The 18,809-nt window shown below is 45.1% G+C and overlaps 1 long non-coding RNA gene and 1 pseudogene across 1 annotated transcript; one reads left to right on the top strand and one right to left on the bottom strand.

Annotated features, from left to right (window-relative positions):
- Nucleotides 1–462: 462 nt before the first annotated feature.
- LOC132495937 (uncharacterized) lies at nt 463–6,210 on the top strand. The gene is made up of 3 exons (XR_009533348.1): nt 463–552; nt 4,288–4,351; nt 6,060–6,210. It is a non-coding gene; the product is annotated as an uncharacterized LOC132495937 (long non-coding RNA).
- A 6,254-nt stretch (nt 6,211–12,464) lies between these two features.
- Nucleotides 12,465–18,182, bottom strand: LOC132495816 (large ribosomal subunit protein uL6-like; annotated as a pseudogene).
- Between the last annotated feature and the right edge of the window lie 627 nt (nt 18,183–18,809).

The raw sequence follows: 18,809 nt of genomic DNA, 5'->3' as shown, positions 1-18,809 counted from the left end.
CCCAGGATATTTTAAAGGAACGGACCCTTGATGTTATCTCACCTGTAGAGATCAGAGAGAGATGCTATTGCGTGGCCCTGCAATTTTACAGTATCCTTTCTGTTAAGGCAGAAAAATCTACAGAAGCTAAAAAGCAAGGCCATCTTTTCTGTTTGAGATTCAGCTGGAGCCAGACACTAAGCAAAAATCAAGCCCTTCTATTGACACAAGGAGCCACATGACTGCAGAATATTAAGTGCTAAAATGGTTCTTGGGGACCCCATGATGGTGTTTAATTTAGTGCGGGGGTAGTTGTTGTATTCCGGACTCTCTTCCACCAAAGACACACCCATTCACAATCTTCCATGTCATTTCCAGGGATTAGTGGATTCCATAGCCAATCCACGGATTTCGATTAAACACCTCTGATGTAGTACACTTCCTTCTTTTTGCAGATGAGAAAACTGACGCCCAGACAGAAGGTGACTGACTGTTGGTCTCATAGCAATGCTTGGGGTGAACTAATTAGAAAAGAGGATTTAAGAACCACATATGTCCCCAGGGAAACCAGGGGTGAGTATCTGTACATAATTTATTTCTGAAGGCCCCGAAGCACGAGTGCCAAAAGTTTTTTGAAAGAGTTAGAACCTATAGCTGGGAGAATCCCAATAGTAGCCAAATCACATTTGAAGAAAAATAGAAATAACTGGGCCAGAAACGTATGGGACCTAGATTTTATGATGCACCTAAGTGAGAAGCCCCACTGCTACTTGGTAACTGTGTGCTAAGCTGTAGTTTGGGGTGTTTTTTAGGGCAGGTAATAAATTTCTTTCAAAGTTTGAAGTCACATACCAGTGTGAATCTTCCACATTCCCCCAAACTACTCAGGCAAGATGCCCCATTGAAACAGAAGCCTCAGTTTGGCAACACACTTTGGGGTTCAGCCCCTAACACAATCCCTGCCATAGTCTGGATGCTCAGTAAATATTTATTTGAATAAAGGGATTTTATTTCACATTATGACAGTTTTCTGGAGATGAGAGATGCAGGAACCTGGAGAGCCATCAGTATACAATGTGTAAGTACACAGTGGAGAGCTGGGGCTCCTAGTGAAGGATTTAGAATCTTACAAACATAATGTTGAACAAAAGAAGCCAGACACAAAAGAATACATACAAGATGATTCCACTTATATGGAGAACACATATGGACCATATTAACTTATGCTATTAGTAACTGGAGTTCTGGTTACCTTTGGTGAGCAGGGGTTTGGTTATGGAGGGTATGTGGGAAAGAGGGCTTCTAGGGTGCTGGCAATGTTGTTTCTTGACCTGGGTGCTGGGTACACCAGTGGATTCACTTTGTGATAGATAGTTCATCAAATGATACTCCTATGACTTAGCATTTTTTTTCTTCCAGTTTTGTTGAGATATAACTGACATACAGCAAGTAGAAGTTTGTGTACAGCATAGTGATTTGACTGACACACATCATGAAATGATTTCACAATAAGTTTAGTGAACATCCGTCATCTCATATGGATACAAAATTAAAGAAATAGAAAAAAATGTTTTCCATGTGATGAGAACTCTTAGGATTTACACTCTTAGCAACTTTCAGATATAACATACAGCAGTGTTAATTATATTTATCATGTTATACATTTCATCCCTAATTTTTATTTATCTTATAACTGAAATTTTGTACCTTTTGACTGCCTTTATCCAATCCCCCCTCCCCCCATCCCCTGCCACTGGTAACCACAAATCTGGTCTCTTTTTCTGTGAGTTTGTTTGTTTGTTTTTGAAGTACAGTTGACCTACAACACTGTTAGTTCCTGTTATACAACATAGTGATTCAATATTTCTATACGTTTCAAAATGATCACCATGATAAGTCTAGTTACTATCAATCACCGTACAAATATATTACAAAGTTTTTGACTGTATTCCCCACCCTGTACATGTCATACCCACGACTCATTTATTTTGCACCTGGAAGTTTGTACCTCTTAATCTCCCTCACCTATTTTTTTTTTTACTTTTTATTTCATATTGGAGTATAGTTGATTTACAATGTTGTGTTAGTTTCAGGTGTACAGCAAAGTGATTCAATTATACATGTACATATATCTATTCTTTTTCAGATTCTTTTCCCAGACTTAGCCCTCCTTTATATGTGTTGTACTTCAGTAAAAATGTTCACTTAAAAACACACACACACAATGAAGGATCTAGGCCAGTGCTTCTCAAACTTGAATGTGCATACAAGTCACCTGGATATTTTATTAAATGCAAAAGTTTGACTCTTTTGGTCTTATGTAGGGCATGAGAGTTTGCATTACTAGGGGCTGGTATCTTCAGGATCTTTTCTTAGAGAGATCCAGAGGTCTGAGGAAAGTTTCCTGGGCCTCTCCTTACCTGCGGTGAAGGAGATGGGGTGCAGGGATGTTAACCTAGTAGCTTATTAACACACAGAGCGTGGTTTCCAAGACCAGCCCATACTTTGGTGGGCTGTGAAATTTGCCTGCTCTCAGCACCTTTGTGGAGGATTTTCTGAGTGCTGGGTGGTGATCAGAGCCTAGAGTTGTGCCACTAGAGTGAAGTGACCAGCCGATGTCCAGCCCCTGCAGCCCACATTAGGGACCCTGGCCTGTCTGGCCCATAGAAGCCCCCGGCTTACCCCAAAGAGCACGCTGAGGGTGTTCTGAGCCTGGCTCCCTCTGTCCACGTGCATGGGCGAAACTGGATTGTCAGCCATGACCGCTGTGTAAGTGAATTGGACTTCCCAGCTCCTCTGTAAAACTCTGCAGGATATAGATGCCCAAACGCCAAACTTATATCAAGAAAAACCATGATTTTGAGTGGAAAAAAAGCAAGTCACACACAATATGATTCCTTTCATAGAAACAGTAAAGCCAGGCAAAACTAATCAATGCCTTGTTCAGGGATAGAGATGTAGGTAGTAAAATATAAAGAAAAGATAGGAAACGATTACTAAATACTAAGGAGGTGGTATTCTCTGGAAACAGGAGAGGAAGAGGGGCCCACCCAGGGCCTTCCAAAGTGTTAGGAATATTCTGTATTTTCTACTAGTGGTGGGTTCATGGCTGTGTATTTTACTACTCCTCTTTAAACTGTATAGTATATACACATTATATATCCTCTTTTACTTGTATGCAATGTTCACAATCTAAAAATGAAGACGCAGTGTGGTATCTTAAGATAACATTTTACGTTGGTGTTTCTTTGTGTTTAACTCTTTTTAGGATATTCTGTTATTTTAACATTTTTGACATAACAGAGTAATCTGGCACCTATGATTTTTTGGAAGGACACTTTATTTTGAGATTCTGCCGCTCTTACATTTTGGATGTTAAACTGCCCTTTCCTTTGCTGGCATTTTAATGAAATGTTGGTGATAGTAAAAGTGATTTGAAAACAAAAACTCCCTAATAAGTTAAATAACAAATTGAAAACTGTAAACTACCCACAGCCCTTTCCCTTTTTTATTTATTTTTTATTTATTTTATTTTATTTTTTTGCGGTAAGCGGGCCTCTCACTGTTGTGGCCTCTCCCATTGCGGAGCACAGGCTCCGGACGCGCAGGCTCAGCGGCCATGGCTCACGGGCCCAGCCGCTCCGTGGCATATGGGATCCTCCCGGACCGGGGCACGAACCCGTATCCCCTGCATCGGCAGGCGGACTCTCAACCACTGCGCCACCCGGGAGGCCCCCTTTCCCTTTTTTAGAAAGTTAACTTGATCTGTGACATTAAAAAGACTGGGAACTGCAGGTTTAGAGAGCTTTTCTTTGGGAAAGGAAGACATTGCCCTGCAGCTCTAAGGAGTTTGAAAATAAAAGGCAGAAAGAAAGAAAGTGAGGGGGGGAGGGACGGACAGACGGATGGACGGAGGGGAGAAAGGAAGAAAGAAAGGAAGAAAGGAAGAAAAAGAAAAGGGGGCTGAGGTAGAGGGATAATGCCTGCAGAAGATGGAAAAGATGGGTAGAATCTTCTAAAGTTTTTTTCAAAGAGCTTTTCACATTCTCAAAACTTGTGTGTTAGTCCGGCAATCTTTCTTGTGGTCTTAAAAGAAGAAAACAGAGTGGGTGAAACAGAACTGCTGTATGTTATATTTAGTAGGAAACCAGCAAGTGGAACTGTGTTGCAACTTAATTTTCCCCAAACGGAAGTTGTGTGTATGTACCCTGCCACCAAGTAGCAGTGTTCACAGAATCCAAGAGGTAGAAGGGAATTTAGAGGTAATGTAACAACTATTATAATAAACTGCATTTATTGACCTTTTAGGTGTGTGCCCTGTGTGAATGCTTTACTGACACCAGCCCATTTAATCTTCTTATCAACCTTAAGGGTAAGTGCTTATCCCTTCTTATTTTATTTTAGATAATGACTTATAATTTTATATAAATATATACATATTTGGGGGGGTCGTTTTAGATTTACAGAAAATTTGCAAAGATAGTACAGAGAGTTCTCATGTACTCTTCATCCAGCTTCCCCTAATGTTAATGTCTTATGTAACCATGGTGGATTTGTCAAAACTAAGAGGTTAACATTGATATACGACTATTAACTCAAATATAGATTTTATTAGGGTTTCACCAGTTTTTCCACTAATGTCTTTTTCCTGTTCTAGAACCCAATCAAGACAGAGCATAATATTTCGTTGTCCTGTCTCTTTAGTCCCCTTTGATCTGTGACAGCTTCTTAGTCTTCCCTTAAGATGATATATTCAATTATAAAAACTTCAAGTCCAAAGGAAATAATCAAGGGGGTGAAAAGGAAACATACAGAAGGGGAGAGAATATTTGCAAACTATATATCTGATAAGGGATTAATATCCAGAATACATAAAGAACTCCTACAACTCACCACCAAAAAACCTGATTAACAAATGGGCAAAGGACTTGAATAGACATTTCTCCAAAGAAGACATGAAGATAGCCAACAAGCACATGAAAAGATGTTCAACATCATTAATCATCAGGGGAATGCGAATCAAACCACAAGGAGATGTCACCTCATGACCATTAGGATGGCCACAATCAAAACAAACAAACCAAACAAACAAACCAAAAAACCCCCCAAGTGTTGGTGAGGATATGGAGAAATTGGAAACCTGGTGCACTCTTAGTAGGAATGTAAAATGGTATAGCCACCGTGGAAAACATTATAGAGTTGCCTCAAAAAATTGAAAATAGAATTATTATATGATCCAGAAATACCACTTTCGGGCATATATCCAAAATAATTGAAAACATGATCTCAAAGGGATAATTGTATACCCAAGTGTTTTTCACCGTAGCCAAGAGGTGGAAGCAACCTAAATGTCCATTGATGCATGAATGGGTAAAGAAAATGTGATTGATACACACACACAATGGAATATTATTCAGCCTTAAAAAAGAAGGAAATCCTGCCATATACTCCTAGGTGGACGAACCTTAAGGACATTATGCTAAGTGAAATAAGCCAGACACAAAAGGACAAATACCGTATGATTCCACTTATACGAAGTATCCAAAGTAGTCCAACTCTTAGAAAGTAGAAGGGTGGTTTCCGGGGGAGGGGGGAAAAGGGAGTTGTTCAATGGGTATAGAATTTCATTTTTGAGAGATGAAAATGTTCTAGAGATTTACTATACAACAATGTGCATAAATACTACCAAACCGTACACTTAAAAGTTGTTAAAGTGATAAATTTTATGTCATGTGTTTTTACCATAATAAAGCAAGAACTTCAAGCCTTATAGACAAGTACAAAGGAAAAAACAACATACCAACCAGATAGAACAGGAGCTAACCTTTCTGAGCAGACCCTGTTCACGGTTCATATCCATTCACAGCCCTCCTACTTCCTTTCTTGCCGAGACCCAGTTTTGTTTTTGAATTTGCTCTCCAAGTGGTCTTTGCTCAGGGAAGAGGCCCTGCTTTGGAGACAGTTTTACTTACTCTTAAAAAGAGTTTTACCACGTTGCATTTTCTGCCCCTGGATGTTGTTCTTGGAATGTGTCCCTTATCCTATAAGCCACTTTTAGTTGCATATTGTGTTCCTTGCAGGCGAAAACACCCTCACTGATAACCTTGCCACGTCGTAGACAGATGCAGCGCTACAATCCCACTGTGGAGAGATCTGGAGGACAGTGATGGAGGACAGTCTTCCCAGTGGGCAGAACTTGAGCCGTTCGTCTGGTCGTTTGTCTTGCCTGGAAGGAGCAATGGCTAGAGGTATGGGTTTACACCGATTCAGGGGCTGTGGCTGCTGGTTTGGCGGGATGGTCAGGGACTTGGAGGAACCATGATTGGAAAATTGATGACAAGGAGGTCTGGAGAACAGGTAGGCAAATAGGTTTCTCTGAATGGAAATGAAAGGGTAGACTCAGCAGAGGAGGATTTTAATAATCAGGTGGACAGCATGTCATTCTGTGGATGTCAGTCAGCCTCCTTCCCCAGCCACTCCAGCCACTGCCCAGTGTCAGGGATAAAGTTTATGCATGGGTCCGCAACATGGACTTCCACTCACCAAGGCTGATCCGGCTGTAGCCACAGCCAAGTGCCCAGTCTGCCAGAACCAGAGACCAACACAGAGGCCCTGATACGGCACTATTCTCCAGGGTGATCAGATAGTTACCTGGCGACAGATTGGTTACATTGGGCCACTTCCACCAAGGGAGGGGCAGAGTTTTGTTCTTATTAGGATGCTTACTCTGGTTATAGATCTTCCTTTCCTGCCCACAATGCTTCTGCCAAAACTACCATCTGTGGACTTACAGAGGGCCTTGTCCACCATTAAGTTATTCCACACAGCAACAGCCCTGACCAGAAATTCATTTCACTGCAAATGAAGTGAGACAGTTGGCTCCTACTCATGGAATTCGTTGGTCTGAGCAGATTCCCCGTTATCTGGAAGGAGCTGGCTTGATAGAATTGTAGAATGGCCACTTCACAATGTGGGTGAGGAGGAGGAGGTCTGGGAAGCAGAAGATCCCAGGGGCGCCTCTTAGAACTACTATGTCCTGTGATTAAAGTTCATGGAAAATTACAGTGCAATTCAGGTAGGATTATTGATATCACAGTATCTTCAGTAATGAAGGTTTGGGTCACCTTGTCAGGCAAGAACCAGCTGAGATTCTTGCTGAAGACAAAGGGGATATGGAATTGGTAGAGGAGAAGGAAGTTTTAAATACCAGCTACATCATGTGACAAGTTACACAAATGAGGACTGTAGTAGTTATAAGTATTTCTTCTTTAATGTGAATGTATTTGAATATCTAATTTTTTTTACATCTTTATTGGAGTATAATTGCTTTACAATGGTGTGTTAGTTTCTGCTCTATAACAAAGTGAATCAGCTATATGTATACATATGTTCCCATATCTCCTCCCTCTTGCGTCTCCCTCCCTCCCACCCTCCCTATCCCACCCATCCAGGTGGTCACAAAGCACCGAGCTGATCTCCCTGTGCTATGCGGCTGCTTCCCGCTAGCTATCTGTTTTACGTTTGGTAGTGTATATATGTCCATGCCACTCTCTCACTTTGTCACAGCTTACCCTTCCCCCTCCCCGTATCCTCAAGTCCATTCTCTAGTAGGTCTGTGTCTCTTGAATATCTAATTTTTGTTTGTTTGACATTCTTTTTTATTTATTTGTTTGTTTGTTTGTTTAATTTTTGGCCTCACCACATGGCTTGTGGGATCTTAATTCCCCAATGAGGGATCGAACCCACACCCTCAGCAATGAAAGTGAGGAGTCCTACCCACTGGACCACCAGGGAATTCCCTATTCCCCTTTTTTAAGGGAGAAAAAGAAGAAGGTGGTAAATCCAGGATGAACAAAACTATTAAGAAGTAAAACCTTAAAGGTAGCTCCTCTCTAAAAATAGAAATCATAACAAACAGAACTGCATTGCTTTAACTTAGACTGTGTAACTTTTTTATTCCCTTTTTTCCCTCTGTCTTATTCCCTTACCATCTAAGTGAAATGTGCTAATAAGACAACTTTATATTTAAGTATTCAAGTTACAGGATCTCAAAGAGGGAATGAGCTAGAAGAGGAATGAACATCACCCAAAGATGGGTAGAGAGACTGTGTGCTTTGTACTCTATTTTGGAAAGAGGGCTAATGTGTTTTGGTTGTATAAAAGATCATTGTATCACGTTAGGTGAATGCATGATTTTGCTATTGTGTTTATTTGGAGGTTAAATGTGATTCAAAGAAGTATGTATGGATGGATGTGAAGTTGACAAGGGGTGGACTGTGGTGGTTTGTATTGTGTCAAATAGGCTCGATTGGAACTACATTTCCCAGAATCCCTGTACCTGTAGAGCTGGCCCAAAGAGGAATTTACATGAGGTTTGAAAGGCAGGAACAAAGCACCAGACATTACTCTCTGAAGGTCACCGTAGTCAGATAGATGCAATGACAGACACAGAGAAGTGCTGGTCGGTTCTGTCTTGTCCTTGCCTCTTCCACCCCTCTTTCAGCTCTTCTTCCCAACTGCTGATCCTGTTGGCCTCAGGTCCACCACTAGTCACTGGGCAGCAGACTCAGAGAAGCAGCAGCCACTCGGAGCCATGGCTTGCCCCATTGATGTCCCCATGAATTTTCCCTTTGCACTTCCCTTTTGGTGGTTGGATGTGCTTGGGTTTCAGATTGACTGATAGGTGACATATCTGTGATCTTCCAGCTTCCCTCCTGGACCTTCACTTCCCCAAATGTAAGGTCTCATTCCACTGTAAATTCCTTACATATTAACCCAGCAGTTGGCAAACTATGTACGGCTCAGGGTCAAATCCAGCCTGCCACCTGTTTTTGTAAATAAAGTTTAATTGGAACACAGACACACCTGTTCATTTACATGTTATCTGTGGCTGCTTAATGACCAGGTTGTGTAGGTGTGACAGAAACTACGTGGCTCCTGAAGCCTAGAATATTTATTATCTGGCACAGGAAAACATTCGCCCCCTTCCTCCACTCATGCCAGGTGTGCTTCTCTGATTGGAACCTGACTGATACACATGGCCAACCCAGACATCACTAGGGCAGGTAAAAATATCCAGCCTCTACTGAGAAGAACTCTAAAGTTACAGGGAAAGCGCATGGATGCAGGGGGAGCTGAAGAATTAGGAAGCTAATGCACTCTACCATATATACTGGTTTAAATTGAAAGTCTATTTACTTTTTTTTGAATTTAAAGAAGAAAGTGAAACAGAAGAAATTGCTCAACTTAAGATAAATGTTTCTTCACCTTAAGAGATGTTAATTCCTAAAATAATCTTCTAAGCCTAAAAATAATTATGAATTATGATAACCATTAGAGGTTGAATTCACTAGTTTTTGAAATCACATTTCAGTTTTAAATAGAATTGATTTACTCCAAACTATAAGAGATCAAGTGATTAATACTGTTTCGTTGCCTTCCTTTTCCCCTCTCCTCACTCCCAGTTTTTGCTTATACTGCTTTTCCCTTTAGTCCTGTTTCTCTCTTTAAGTGGATTCAGTGCCTACCATCTATTCCACTATGTGATGTCCCTATTCTAGAATTCTTTATTTTGACTCATCTCTTGGCTAGATATTGTCATCAATACTTTTTTTTTAAAGAAGTGACTATAGTTTCTGAATTATTTCATGTTTGAGAGTGTCTGCCTGTTGCTTCTATGTCGGTTTGATTGAATGTGACATTCTTAAGTCACACGTTTTCCTCTCAGATCTTTTTAGATCAACTCTGTGTCCTTTGGCATTGAATGTTGCTGTAAGGGGAGTCTGAGACCAGCTTGATTTTTTCCCTCCTTTAAAAGTGATCTTTTTTTATTTTTTCCTTCTACCAGAACGTTTGAACAATTTTTTTTTTTTTTTTTTTTGACTGCGCCGCTCGGCTTGTGGGATCTTAGTTCTCCAACCAGGGATCAAACCCTGGCCCTGGGCAGTGAGAGTGTGGAGTCCTAACCACTGGACCACCAAGGAATTCCCTGAAAATTTTTTTTCCTTTAAATCTTGACACTCAGAATCTTAAACAGGTATGACAATGTTGGTTATACTAAAACAAAATTTCCTGACATATACGTGATCTTTTCAATATTCATATTTAAGTTTTCATTCAAGTCAGAGAAATGTATATTTATAAATGTATAATAAATCTATATTATATCTCGGAATAATTTTACGTTCCTTTTGTTGAGATCTGTACACAAGGGACATCAATTGTCCTTAAGTTAGAACGTCTTTGACTTCCGTATCTATCACATTCTTTCTACTTGCTTCAATCTCTGTGTCTTTTCCCTCGACTTCTTTTATCTTAAGTCTCTCCTCCCTGCTGTTAATTTGATTGTCAGCCATGATTATTGTTTCTTTTCCAATTTATTTATTATATCTAGTATAATATCATAGGATTTTCCTTTTCCATTGACTTCTTGAGCTCTGCAACCCCCCTTTTCACCTCCTTCTGCTACTGTACTGTCTCATCGTTCAGTGTTTGTTTTATTAACTTAAAACCATGTTACGTTATTCTAAACTGCAAAATACTTGCAGAGAGTCTGTCCCTCTTATTTGGCTTCCAGCCTCCAGGACTGTGAGACAATGCATTTCTGTTGTCTAAGCCTCCCAGTTTGTGGTGCTTTGCTGTAGCAGCCCTAGCACACCAATACACCAGGCCACCTTACAGAACATTCCGGCCAGACCCCAGGACTCTCTCTCTCCCTCTTTTCTGCTTTATTTTTCTTCCTTGCAACTTATCCCCTTCTATTATATGGTATTCTTTCCTTATTTATAGTATTGCCTGCTCCCCCACTAGAATGAGGGCAGGAGTTTTTGCTTTGGTTCGCTGATTTATTTCTAGGGCCTAGCACATAATAGAAGCTCAATAAATGGCTGTTGAGTGAATAAATACAACCACATCTGATGCCCTAACGTATGCTCAGGATGACCCAGTGTTAAGCCTCTTGAGAACGAATAGAATCACATTGATTATTGCTTGGTGATTTGGGGGGAAATGTCTTTGGATTCATTCATCTACTTAGAGAATATTTATGGAGCTCCTACTACATGCCAGGCACTGCTCTCAAGTGTTAAGAGTCCAGTAGTAAACAAAAACAAGAGGGAGAAAAAGACAGTAAACAAATAGCTTATATACTATCAGGCAGTGATAGGTGCTGTGAAAACTAGTTAAGCAGGGTAAATCCTCCAGATGACTACTGCTGTGGAAAAAACTGCCCCTGAAACTCCGTGGCCTAAAACAACAATTTTGTATTCTCTCTCATGGTTCTTTGGTGGACCGGGCCCATCAGGGTGGGTCTTGCTGGGGGTCTCACAAGTGGTGCAGCCAGATGCCGGCCGGGCCTCGAGTCATCCGAAGGACCGGCTGGGTCGGACATCGAGGTGCCTCACTTGTTTGGCTGCTGTGGATGTTGACCTCTGGCTAGGAGCTCAGCAGGCTGCTGACCGGCACATCTGCTTGTGGCCTCCCCACAAGCTTCTCAGCCTGGCATCTGGAAGGAGCACTCCAAGAGTAAGTGTTCCACGAAGCAGGAAGCAGAGGCTGCCAGAGCAGTGAAGTGCCTGGGACTGGGTCAGCGTCACTTCTGCCGTATTCTGTTGGTTAGAGCAGTGACAGGGAGCCCAGATTCAAGGGGCCAGAGAAAGAACATGTGGCGTAGGAGAGATTGCTGTGGCACCTTTGGAAAACACAATCCACACGGCAAGGGGATAGTAAAGGATGGGTGAGCAGGGAAGGGAGGTGTTCTTTCTAGGGACGGCCTCCCTGATCAGCCTCCTTGGAGCACAGGCCTGCAGGGAGTGAGGATATCTGGGGAAGAGTGTTATAGGCTGAAGATGGCAAGTACAAAGGCCCTGAGGCCAGGCCTTAGGCATGGTGCTTGGCCTGGTGAGGAACAGCTGAGGTGCGGTGGGAAAGGAGCTGTGAGACCAGCACTTGCAAGACTCAAGCAATGAATTATCTGTAGGCCCCAATAGTTCACAGAAACCTGAAGGCTTTTAAAGCTTTGGGGGCTTTGCTGCAGCCCTTGGTGATGACTCCACCCACACCTGCCCTGTGCTGCTTGCCTTTCCCATCCTGAACCCACTGGTGCTCTCGCCAGCAGGTTGTCCCTTTTCTCCTTGATCTCTATCAACCCATGAGGCCTTGTCATTAAGTCACCCTCTTCGACCCAGAAGCCAGGTGCCAACCAGGTTGCCTGTGTTGTTATGTTTGCTGCTATGAGACAGGTTCAGGGCCGCAGAGCAAATTCTACATGTCTGTGTCATAGCCCTGTGTCACAGTATTTATACTTCTCAGGTCGGTCCATTGGGGCCCCAGCCCAGAAACAGGGAAATGGCTCAGAGCCAAAGGGGCCCAGGTGCCCTTTGCTGGGACTGCAACCTGCCCTGTTCCCCGCCTAGCTCTAGCCCAGCCCCTTCTGGGGTTGGAACTCTCCACCCACAACCCAACCCATTGGCTGGCTGAACCCTTCTCTACACCATCGGATTATCTGGAACCATGACTGACCCCAGCCGGGCTCTGGACTCTTCTGGCTTCCCCACTGAGGGGCCGTCTGTCTGATTTGCCACCTGAAGACGAGCAGCTGGGGGAGAGGTGGCAGGGTGGATAAAGGTGCCAATTCAGGAGTCTGCCTGAGTGGGTTTAGATGTGGCTCTGCCTGGCAATGACAGGGTTACCTTGGGCAAGTAGTTTAACCTCCCCATCCTTTTGATCCTTCAATAGAGGGCCTTTACTACATCTTTAAAATATTAGAAATAGGGGGCTTCCCTGGTGGCGCAGTGGTTGAGAGTCCGCCTGCCCATGCAGGGGACACGGGTTCGTGCCCCGGTCCAAGAAGATCCCACATGCCGTGGAGCCGCTGGCCTCTGAGCCTGCGCATCTGGAGCCTGTGCTCCGCAATGGGAGAGGCCGCAACAGTGAGAGGCCCGCGTACCGCAAAAAAAAACAAAAAACAAAAATATTAGAAATAGGTCTTAAGAATAATCTGCCATCTAGTTATTTCCCATAACCAGACAACTCTTAGACCTCCATCAGCCTGCTGAACTGTTCCTTTTTCAGAGACTTTTTCATATACCATCCAGAAGTGTCCGGGTATCCTTCTAACTGTTGTGGCTTGCAGGATCAAAGTAACAACCTGAATTTGATACAAGTTCAATGTCTTTTCCTTTAAGAATTAACTCCTCTTTCTGGGCTTGAGACACTGAACAAGCAACGCCTGGTTCAAATACTTTCAAAGGCTGCTGATATATTTCTCATACAAGAAATTCCAGATTTCAACCAGAGACCTGTCCTCTTGAATGACAACGGTGATGGGGAAGCACACAGATCTCATCTTGGAGCGGAAGCCAGGGTAACACCCTGCATTACATTCTGTACGTGACAACCGACAGTGCAAACCACAGCCAGTTCCTTCCTATTTCCCCACCATTTGTCCACCCAGAGCCTCTTCTTTTTCCTTCCAAGGAGACTGAGTTTGACCCTGATGTGATTCAAATCCCTCTGCAGCCTCCTGTGGGACCTTTCTTGACACCTGTGCATCCCTTCTGAGTGATGTCTACATCTTCTGGACCGTCGACTGCCTGATTGCTTTCATTCTCACAGCAGATGCAGCAAAGAGAGACCCCGTCCCTGTGCTCTTGTTTCTGCATCAGTAAAGTCGGCTGTAGTACTGACCTCATAAGTTCGCTGGGAGAATTCATTGAGTTCGTGCACACATATCAATATTAAGGGCTTGGAAGGATGCCCGGCACATTTTTGGTGCTAAGTGTTGGCTCTAATTATTTTACTATATTAGAGTCTGTGACTTCTTGGATGGAGCTCTAGACCTTTCCGTGCTGCTCCCCAGAGCCAGGCCCTGTAGCTGGACCCCATCTCGAGGCCCCACATGCACTGGGCCTCTCAAGTTACATTCTCCTCCCACTAGCCTGATAACCCATCATGCCCCCGACCTGGCCTATTCAGAGCACCAAGGAGGCAGGGTGTAGAGTCCATCTTGTGATAAAATTCAGCCAGAATCCATTTGAATTTCCAGAGGCTAAACCACAGGACCCAAAGTGGACACTGGAGCCCTTGAAGACAAAGCAGAAGCTCTTGGTGACGGGCAAACTTCAGGAACCACCACACAACACGGAGCTTTGGTTAATTAGCTGGGGGTGCTGGACGGGAAGGGGGCAACACGGTTGGAGGAGATGCTGAGACCTGGCTTCCGGCTCAAGCTTTTACTTAGATTGCGTCTCCCGGCATGCAATGTCCGGGAGTGCTCTTGGATAAGTAGGGGAGACAGAGTCCCTCACGCCCCAGTGGCAATGAGCAGACACTGGAGCTTTGTCCCCATTTGGGGAACGCTGGTCCGCTGAGTCAGCCTGATCACAAAAGGGTAAAGAATCAAGGAACTTTTTTTTTTTTTTTTTTTTTTTTTTTTGCGGTATGCGGGCCTCTCACTGTTGTGGCCTCTCCCGTTGCGGAGCACAGGCTCCGGAGGCCATGGCTCACGGGCCCAGCCGCTCCGCAGCATGTGGGATCCTCCCAGATCGGGGCACGAACCCGTGTCCCCTGCATCAGCAGGCGGACTCTCAACCACTGCGCCACCAGGGAAGCCCGGAATTTTTTTTTTTTTTGGCTGTGTTGGGTCTTCGTTGCTGTGCGCGGGCTTTCTCTAGTTGCATTGAGCAGGGGCTACTCTTTGTTGCGGTGCGCGGGCTTCTTTGGCTTCTCTTGTTGCGGAGCACGGGCTCTAGGCACACAGGCTTCAGTAGTTGTGGCACGTGGGCTTCAGTAGTTGTGGCTCTTGGACTCTAGAGCGCAGGCTCAGTAGTTGTGACACACGGGCTTAATTGCTCCGTGGCATGTGGGATCTTCCCTGACCAGGGATTGAACCCGTGTCCCCTGCTTTGGCAGGCGGATTCTTATCTACTGTGCCACCAGGGAAGCCCAATCAAGGAACTTTTGAAGGTTAGAAACAGGCCCTGGTTTCTGTGTTACTTTTTTTTTTCTTTTAAAATTATTTTTTGTTGTGGTAAAAAAAAAAAAAAAACCCATAACATAAAATGTATCATCTTAACCACTTTTAAGTATGCAGTCCAGCAGTGTTGAATATATGCACATCGTTGTGCAGCCAGTCTTCAGAACTTTTTGCAAAAAAGTCTATACTTGTTAAACTCTGCTTCCCGGCGCCCGCCTCCCCCCGCCCCTGGTAAGCACCATTCTGCCTTCTGTTTCTCTGAATTTGACGCCCCTAGGTAACTCGTATAAGGGGATCACACAGGACTGGTTTCTGTGCTACTTTTGAAAACCTGGAGTTTGGAAACCTTTGTGACAGCCGTCAACACACACGCCATCCTCCCACCTCTTCTTCTCAGTCTCCCCCTTAAGGTCTCCCCCTGTGCTCAGCCCACAGGTACTGCCGTCCTCCCCACTCAGTCCTTGGCCAGTGCGTGGCCCCTCACACATTTTCTGGGTGCGCTCCCCCAGCCTTGGCTCCAACCAGCCTCAAACAGCTGACGGCTGCTCCCCCGTCTGGAGTCTTTATCCTCCCCGGGCCTCTGCCCGACCTTCAGGGCTCAGCATTTTGACCAAACGTCAGGGAGATGCTTGCATAGGTGGTCCAGGAACCATATTTTAAGCACTACTGCTGCGTCATAACGACCGATTTCCTTGTCTGTCTCCCCAACTACTGTCAGCTCTGTCCCTCCTGACAGCCCAGCCTTGCAGACATCAGAGTGAGCGAATGAGGGAAGAAATCCTAAAACACAGCTCAGTAGAAAAATGAGACCAAGAGAAAGCTCTCAAGGTGGAGACGGTACATTGAACACATGCATCTTTTCCCTAATGAAACCCCACTCAAACTACAGCAGAGGGATTTAAGCGATAATACACAAACCCAGGAGGAGGGGGAAGTGGCAGAGCTGAAAGGCGGAGTCACAGGGGGCCGGTGGGAAAGCGAGAAGCCATGGAATCCTAGAGGGTACAGGAGCATCAGCCCCAGTCCCTCTGGAAGTGGGAGTGAAGACGAGGGAGGGATCACGGGAGCCATCCTAGGGGCTCCCCACCATCCCGTGTGAGCTTACCAGCACTCAGGATGCAGCCCACTTACCCAACCAGCTTCCTGCCAGGGGCCCAGTCTCTTGTCCACACAAGTGCCCTAATTCTGGTGAGTGCTGAGTTTTCCAAACTGTACTCACTGTCCCCCAGCGGGGCTCTGAACACTTTCTGAGCTGTAGACCCTTTTTGGAGCATCTCATCGTGGGAGCCTTCATCCAGAAATGGCAGTACCGCCCTTACCTTATTCAGCTAGACTTGTGCTTAAAAGTCAGCGTTTCAAAACTCAACAATTTTTGTGTTAGGTATGCAGATTTAGGTGGTGAACTATTTTAAAGGTTAAAAAAAAAAGATTAATGCAAAAATCAGCCAAGTGGTTACCTCTTTAGGGAAGGAATATGATGGAGGAGGAACACAGCAAGGGCTCTGTAGGACATTGAATTGTGTCCCTGACAATGGAAGCAGAGATTGGAGTGATGCAGCTACAAGCCAAGGAACGCCAAGGATTGCTGGGAGCCACCAGAAGCTAGGAAAAGGCAAAGACTTTCCTCAGGAGCCTTCAGACACCTTGATTGCAGACTTCTAGCCCCCAGAACTGTGAGAGAATAAATTTCCCCCCCCTTTTTTTTTTTTTTTGGTACGCAGGCCTCTCACTGTTGTGGCCTCTCCCGTTGCGGAGCACAGGCTCTGGACACGCAGGCTCAGCGGCCATGGCTCACGGGCCCAGCCGCTCCACGGCATGTGGGATCTTCCCGGACCGGGGCATGAACCTGTATTCCCCTGCATCGGCAGGCGGACTCCCAACCACTGCGCCACCAGGGAAGCCCTGCATTTCCTCTCTCTTATCATGTCCTGGATAATATCCTTGTGGTTTTGATAATATTTCTACTTTGTTTCAACTGTACTATTTTTCTGTAGCTTGTTTCTGACAGCAGAGTGTGTGGTTGTGATACATCCTCTTTATTAATAAACTGGTGTATACCACTGGTTTGAAAATCAATTTCTCATTAACTTTGAAATTTTGGTGGGAGGAAGTTGATACCTTAAAATAAACACATTGTTTGAATCCCAACCAGTGCACCAAGCTGTCCTACTTCCATTGTTTTATTTGCCCCTTGAGCCTTTTTAGTTCTTCATAAAACACAGCGTCTTAACACCTTGAATTCTTGCCTGGATCTGGTGTTAAAGTTTAACCTTCTAAATAATTTCCAGAAATCTTAGGCCTGAAACTTTTTTTTTTTTTTTTTTTTGCGGTGCGCGGGCCTCTCACTGTTGTGACCTCTCCCGTTGCAGAGCACAGGCTCCGGACGCGCAGGCTCAGCGGCCATGGCTCACGGGCCCAGCCGCTCCGCGGCATGTGGGATCTTCCCGGACCGGGGCACGAACCCGTGTCCCCTGCATCGGCAGGCGGACTGTCAACCACTGTGCCACCAGGGAAGCCCTCCCTTGTTTTTTTGTTTTTTGTTTTTAAAAGATGTTGGGAGTAGGAGTTTATTAATTAATTAATTAATTTTTGCCGTGTTGGGTCTTTGTTTCTGTGCGAGGGCTTTCTCTAGTTGTGGCAAGCGGGGGCCACTCTTCATCGCGGTGCGCGGGCCTCTCACTATCGCGGCCTCTCTTGTTGTGGAGCACAGGCTCCAGACGCACAGGCTCAGTAGTTGTGGCTCACGGGCCTCGTTGCTCTGTGGCATGTGGGATCCTCCCAGACCAGGGTTCGAACCCGTGTCCCCTGCATTAGCAGGCAGATTCTCAACCACTGCGCCACCAGGGAAGCTCTCCCTTGTTTTTTTTTTTTTTTTTTTTTTTTGCGGTATGCGGGCCTCTCACTGTTGTGGCCTCCCCCGTTGCGGAGCACAGGCTCCGGACGCGCAGGCTCAGCGGCCATGGCTCACGGGCCCAGCCGCTCCGCGGCATATGGGATCCTCCCAGACCGGGGCACGAACCCGTATCCCCTGCATCGGCAGGCGGACTCTCAACCACTTGCGCCACCAGGGAGGCCCTCTCCCTTGTTTTAAGCCACTCAGTTTGTGATCATTTGTTATAGCAGCCATGGGAAACTAACACAAGCCCCAAAGCTTTACTAATGTTATATTTCTTGACCTGGGTTATGAGTACTAGGGGATTAGCTTTAGTATTGTTTTTAAACTATACATATGTGATTTCACATTAACAAAATTAAAAATAAATAACAGCAGAAAAGGAACATCCAGCGAGGGTCTGGGCCTTGAAGATGTGTTCACATTGGGCACATTTGGCTATGGGTTTGCTGTGCATGCCAAGATCGTGGCAGGTCTGTGGGATGCGTCCTGGAGGGGGCTCTCTGGGGCTGAGCTTGAACATCGTAGATCATGGGATACAGCAGATGGCAGAGGGGTGGTGGAAGCTTCTTGTCTTACATGTGAACATCTCATGTGATCACCGTCCCAGGAGGTGCCATGTCAACAGGAAGATGAGATGCCCCTTCTTCCTGGGTGCAGCAGGCTGTCCGCCTCACGGGAGGGTCGCGGACTGGATAGCTGAAGTGGGAAGGGTCCCTCCGGAGGCTCTGCGGGGGTCTGCTGACCTGCAGCATCTCTCTGGGAGGCAGCCCGAGGTCCTTCTTCTTCACCCTGATGGGGGACGCTTGAGGCATAGCATCCCCCTCAGTGGGAGCCCTGTCCGCCGCAAAGTGGGCAAGGTCTGAGCAGCCCCACCATCTCCAAGATGCTTATTACAATCCGAGGCCACAGTTGGCTTTCTGTTGATGGCCCTGTGGAACTTCCAAGAGAAAGGCGTCATCA

This window comes from Mesoplodon densirostris, chromosome 9, assembly GCF_025265405.1.
Source record: "Mesoplodon densirostris isolate mMesDen1 chromosome 9, mMesDen1 primary haplotype, whole genome shotgun sequence".
NCBI classification, from domain to species: Eukaryota; Metazoa; Chordata; class Mammalia; order Artiodactyla; family Ziphiidae; genus Mesoplodon; species Mesoplodon densirostris.
Note: the sequence above shows the minus strand (reverse complement) of the source record. Positions and strands in the feature narration are given on the sequence as shown.